Genomic DNA, 6,497 nt, shown 5'->3' with positions numbered 1-6,497 from the left:
GAAATAATAAATAAAATTATTCTAAATTTAATTAAATTTATAATATAAAAATTATGATTACCTTGAAATGTTCTTTCTCGAATAATATCTCGTCATCATAAAATTGAAATACTAATAATTATGAATAAGTTTATTAATAATATTAAATTAAATTTAAAATTTATTATTATTAAATTAGAAATTATTAAGTTAAAAGTATTTATTGATATTAAGATTGGTCATGGACTTAAATTTAAAATGAAAAATTAAAATGAAAAATTAGCCTTTGCCTATAGGTTTAACTTAAAATAACCATAACATATTGTTAAAATACAAACCAACTATACTTACCGTTACCGCGCGTCTATACCGTCTACTAAATTATAAAAAATCGATGAAGTAGATAATTTCTGATGTACAGTAGTGTACATCGTCATTAAGAAATTTACTGTGTAAAGTGGATATTATATTATGTGTTGAATTTAAAATTTAAATTCAATAATAAATCATTGTACTTATAGGTAGGTAAGAAAAAAGAATCTAAGTAAAGATGATCTGTCAGTCTATATTCTCTATATCATTAAGTACATTTTAAAATACATTTAAAGTGCTTTTACTGCTTTTAAGTAATTTACTTTAATATCAGTAAATTAATTTACCCGAGAGATTAATTCATCGTTCCATTCCCCTGAAATTGAATGAATTTAATTGGCTTTTAAAAATTGTATCATCCAATCTTCCACAAATATTAAATCAACAGAATAATGCATTATAACAATACAGATTTGTATGATAATAAAAGATAACCATACAAATCTCTTTTTGAAAGTAATCTCAATTTTAAGATAAAATCAAATAATATTATGTAACAATTTTGTTCTTTGATAATATTTATGAAACAATATTTTATAAACTACTATTAAATAATAAATAGTTAGTAAGAATATTAGTCATATAAATATTTGGACTTTTAAAGGAAGGGCAAATTACAACCCCTGATACGTCTTGTTCCATTTGACTCATCCATGTTATAACTTTATGAGGTATCTATATTCTATATATCATGTTGGTATTTATAAATATTTTTATTATATTATTCAAGAACACAAAATAATGTAATTTTCCATTGATGTCATTTAACTGAATTGCATAAACATAATAAATATATTTATGATAAATAATGATATTGTAACTTTTAATGTCGAAACAGTAAATTATTGGAATTCAAAATATAATAAATATTTAAAACAAATATTTTAGATTCTGAACGAAGTGATGAATGTATTTTACAATGATGTGTGTGTTTTTTTTTTTTTTTGTGTCTGTACAGCATTACTAGTCGAAATAATGCTTCGATTCCAAACTTTGGGAGTGGTTTCCGATGTAAAAGTGAAGATCCTTGGTGCATTATAGAGGTCAAAAGTAAACATTTTCCAACAGTTTTCAAAAAAATCGAGAAAAAAAAAAAATGACAGAAAAACGGGAATTTTTACGCAAAACCCGTTTTCGACCAAATCGATATTTTTATATGGTTGTTATTCAAAAACTAATCACTGTAAATACTTGAAATTTTCACCAAATGTTAGTGATATCTATATACAGTTTAATTTTCAAAAATTTTCGACTTTTTTTGAGTTATTTATAGACCACTGAAATTTTCAATTTTTTGAGAATTTTTTTTTGAAGTGTCGGTAAAAAAATGTTGGACGACCAAAAAAACTTGAAAATTTAATACAAGGTTCCTTATGAGTTGTTCTTATTGTAGCTAAAAAAAATTAAAAATCGTAAGTCACAATTTTTTTTAATAAGCGTTTACAGTTCAAAATTTTACGAAATCTGTCGAAAACGCGAAAATTTGCAAGTAATTTTGAAGTTGAAAAATCATAAAAATTTTTGCGTTTATAACTAAGGATTAAAAATACAACACTAAGTTTTCCATAAGTTTTCCTTCAAGTAGCTATAGAGAAAACTCGAAGCATCATTATAGGAAAAATTTTAAGTGCGTTTGAATTTTAAATTTTTACGAAAAGCGTAACGATGATAACGATTTATCCTCAAACGAATTTAAATATTTGTTATTATTCAAAAAGTATAAGTCGCAAATACTTGAACATTTTATCAGTTATTAAGATTGGCATTTTCTTTACATGATTTAATTTTCAAAATATTTTGACTTTTTTTGAGATATTTATAGACGACTGAAATTTTCAATTTGTCTGAAAATTTTTTTTTGAAGTATCCATAATTTTTAAGACCCTATCAAAATACTTGAAAATTTTATACAAAGTTCCTCATAAGTTATTCTTATAGTGATTAAAAAATTATAAAAATACATAGGCAGGATTTTTTTTATTATTAGCATTTGAAGTTCAAATATTGACTTAATACGTAAAAATTACGGCAATTTTCAAATTATCTTAGATCGAAATTCATAAAAGTATTTTTTTTTTAATTCTAAGATTTGAGAATTTAATACAAGACTCATAACATATTTTTACAATAGCAGTTGAAAGATAAAATAAATGTATAGCCACAATTTTTTTTTTTACATGTATTCAAATTTTAATTTTGACAACATACGTATAAATCACAAAAATTGGTAAATTATTTTATCCTAGAAATGCATAAAAAATTTTCCTTTTATACCTAAGATTTGAAAATTTAATACAAGGCTCCTAAAATAGTTTTACAATAGCATTTGAAAAATAAAAGAAATATATAGTCACAAATTTTATTTATAAGCATTTACAGTTCAAATTTTGACTAAATACATAAAAATTACGGCAATGTTCAAATCATCTTAGATCGAAATTCATAAAAGTTTTTCTTTTTAATTCTAAGAATTGAGAATTTAATACAAGGCTCATAATATAGTTTTGCAATAGCAATTGAAAAATAAAAGAAATATATAGCTACATTTTTTTTTACATGCATTCAAACTTTAATTTTGACAACATACGTAAAAATCACGAAAATTCGTAAATTATTTTATGCTAGAAATTCATAAAAAATTTTCCTTTTATACCTAAGATTTAAAAATTTAATACAAGGCTCCTTACAAGTTTTTCAATCTTTATCACAAAAAAAATGTCCACTGGAAATTCAAATTAAATTTTTATTAACATTTGAATTTCAAATATTGACAAAAATTCGTCAAAACCATGAATATTTGTAAATTATTTTGTAATTCAAAATTCATAATATTGTTTGTATTTATATCTAAGGTTATAAAATTTAACACCAAGTTTTCCATAAGTTTTGCTTCAAATAGCTATAGAGAAAATTTGAATCGTCATTATAGGAAAAATGTTTTGAGCGTTTGAGTTTTAAATTTTTATGAAATCGCGTAATGATAACGATTTATCCTCAAACCAGGTATTCGTATATCTATGATAATATAAGGTATTATGAATTATGATAACTATATGATAACTACACTAATTGATTAACCGTGCCTTATGCAAAATGCGTCTTAATTGAAAAATAAAATATTTGTTTCAAAATATACGACATATAGAATATATGACAATATTTAAATATAATATATCCTAGACTGACAAATCATCTCCGTTCAGAATCGTTTTTCGTATACAATGATACCTATCAAATTTAATCCCATCCATTACAGTAACCTACTGTACAGCAGAGCGACAACCACGACTTACCCGCTTTTTTTTATTTTAAAATATAACCTCTACAATTGTTTTTTATTTTAGTAATTTGTTTTAATTGATATAAGTCATTGGTTACAAATACATCTATGGTTTTGGTTTTAACTAGAGGATTAGGATATAAATGCCCTTAAAAATACCGAAAAATGCATTATTTATTAAATAAATTTAAGTTTTTAATACATATAAAAAAAAATATAATGTGAAATTAAATTGCATTTACATTACACTTTACTTTAGGCATTTTAATTTTAATATTTGTTTCGTTGATGCAAAAATAAAATGTGAATTAAATAATAGGTATTCATAAAATATGAACATGTCAAATACACCTGCAATCTACGTTCGACGCAGTGCCGTATATAGGGGGGGGGGGCCCTAGGCCCGGGCCCATAGTGAAATTTTATTATACAGTCGTTACCAGAAAAATTGAGACGGCGGTAGCGGCGCATTTTGGTGTAGGCTTTTTTGTTTAAATTCATCTAACAGCATTCCAAAAAATGCTATTGAAGCTTTAAAAAAATGTTCCAAAGTTGAATTTCCACCAATATATGTTGTGTTGAAAATATTATGTACCATACCTGTTACTACTGCATCTGTTGAAGTTGAAAGTTTTTCAACACTAGGTCGACTTAAAACATTTTTGAGAAATCAACAAGGAAATGTTAGATTGTCGGGCGTTGCATTGATGACGATTCATCGTAACATACCTCTAAATGTTGAGGATATTGTTAGTATTTTTATTTAAAAAAATAGAAAAATGAATTTTACATAATATTGACAAAAAAATGTTAAGTCTACCTACTGTAGAAAAATGCTTAATTTATTATGTATCTTATTTAATAATAAATATATATTAATACATTTAAATTCCTATATTTGTATCATTTATGTCATAGGTAATTAAAACCACCAGTTCCCAAAAAAATTTTTTAGTTGTAGCTATGGTGGGGGTAAATTGGCCCATAGTGAAAATAATTCTTATATAAGCCACTGGTTCGGCGTAATACACAATACAACTAAAAGCGTCGATAATCATGCACACCACTGATATAATATTATTGGTCGATAAGAAAAATATGTTGTTTGTTTTATGCATTCAAATCAGTTAATTGAATAGTTTGACGTACAGATAAATTTCAACTTAGTCTAATTTAAAACCGGATTACCTGATGTTAAGTTCAAAACAAAAATAATTTATAATACATATAGTACTAAAGTACTTGAATTATTATTATTTCAATGGGATTAAAAATGAGCTAAAAATTTGAAAATGCATTAAATAAGTCTAAAAAATATCCTAAAAAGTATAAAATGAAAATAGTGTTTTGGTTAGAATATATAGGACATGAAATAGGTACTTGAAACACGTTTGTTGCTTGGAAAACATCGCGTAAGATATTCCAAAAAAAATATACAAATGCATAAAAATCCGAGCCTTACTTATAACAATATAACATATAATCGTAAAAATATTCAGGAATTAAACTTAAAATTCTAGCAAAAAACCATTTAAATTTTGTAATAAATATACGACTCACTTAAGTAGTAAATACATACTACCTATACCTTACTGTAGTCTGTAGATATTGTGTACTATAATAATAAGGTCCGAGAGTGACTATGGTTTAAAAATCCTTAAAATATGTAATTATTTAGCATATATTCAGTTGATGTAATATTATTGCAGAATGAGTGCAGACACTGCACGATGATCAGTTTTTAAATTATAACATGTACCTATTTTTATTTCTATCAGTAAAAGCTAAATTAACGTTTATATATGTAACTGTTCTGCTTACTGGATAAACCGCATAAATCATAAATTAAACTTACGTTATTATTGCGTGTGTAATTAAATTTAATACTTTCGTCAACATAATATATTATCTCTAAATATGCACCACGTAGTTACCTATTATATTTTAATAATAGGTACCTACTTAATTAGAATAGCCATATCGAAAAGTAATACGCAGATGCTCATCCGTTTAAAATTAATACACAATGTAATATTTTTTTGTATAGCCGTACACGGTACAGGTAAATAGTTTGGCTTATTAAGAGAAACAATTATTAAGCATTGTGTTTAAGAGTACTAATTGGACATTAGATAAATATATATACATGTATAACAAATCTTTCAGTATACATCATACATGTAAATATTTAACTGTGCAAATTTTATAATAAAAGTAACTATTTATTTAATTATTGACATTTAAACATTTTAGATTTCAAGCGGAGCGGTGAATGTAGGTACTTGGTACTTATATTGGTTTTACAATGATGTGTTTTTTTGGGAACCGTTAACACCATTTAGAGTATTAAAATGTTAAATGTTCATCTTTAAGGGTGTTTTCGGGTAACAAAATGGATTAAGATATTAAGTTTTTAATGTTTTTAAAGGGGGGAGGGGATCCTAAGCAAAAATGTCTCTATACTTCTAAGTATTTCTGTAAAAAAGGAAAAAAAATAGGGAAAACCGAAACTTTTCCCCAAAATCTATAGTTTTTGACAAAATCTGTATAGATAGGTAGGTACCTAATATGTATGATACTTAACAAAATTCGTCAATATCACAATAATGATATCATGTAAATTACTTTGTAATTCAAACTTCATACAATTTTTAACTTTAATATAAGTTTCCTGATATAATTTTTTTTTACCGGATACTAAAATAGTTTTGTAAAAAGCCACGTAGAGCGTTTGAAGTTTAAATGTGGAGGACCTTGGATATTGATACAAAAATAATTTATTGATTATTAATAGCACTCGAAACAATCCACTTTTACTTAAATTATAACAATTTATGTACACGATGAAATTTATAAAAATATTGAG

This window comes from Diuraphis noxia, unplaced genomic scaffold, assembly GCF_037042655.1.
Source record: "Diuraphis noxia isolate RWA-SAM2 unplaced genomic scaffold, SU_Dnox_SAM2 contig0001, whole genome shotgun sequence".
NCBI classification, from domain to species: domain Eukaryota; kingdom Metazoa; phylum Arthropoda; class Insecta; order Hemiptera; family Aphididae; genus Diuraphis; species Diuraphis noxia.
The sequence above is the reverse complement of the archived record's forward strand: the minus strand, read 5'-3'. Positions refer to the sequence as shown.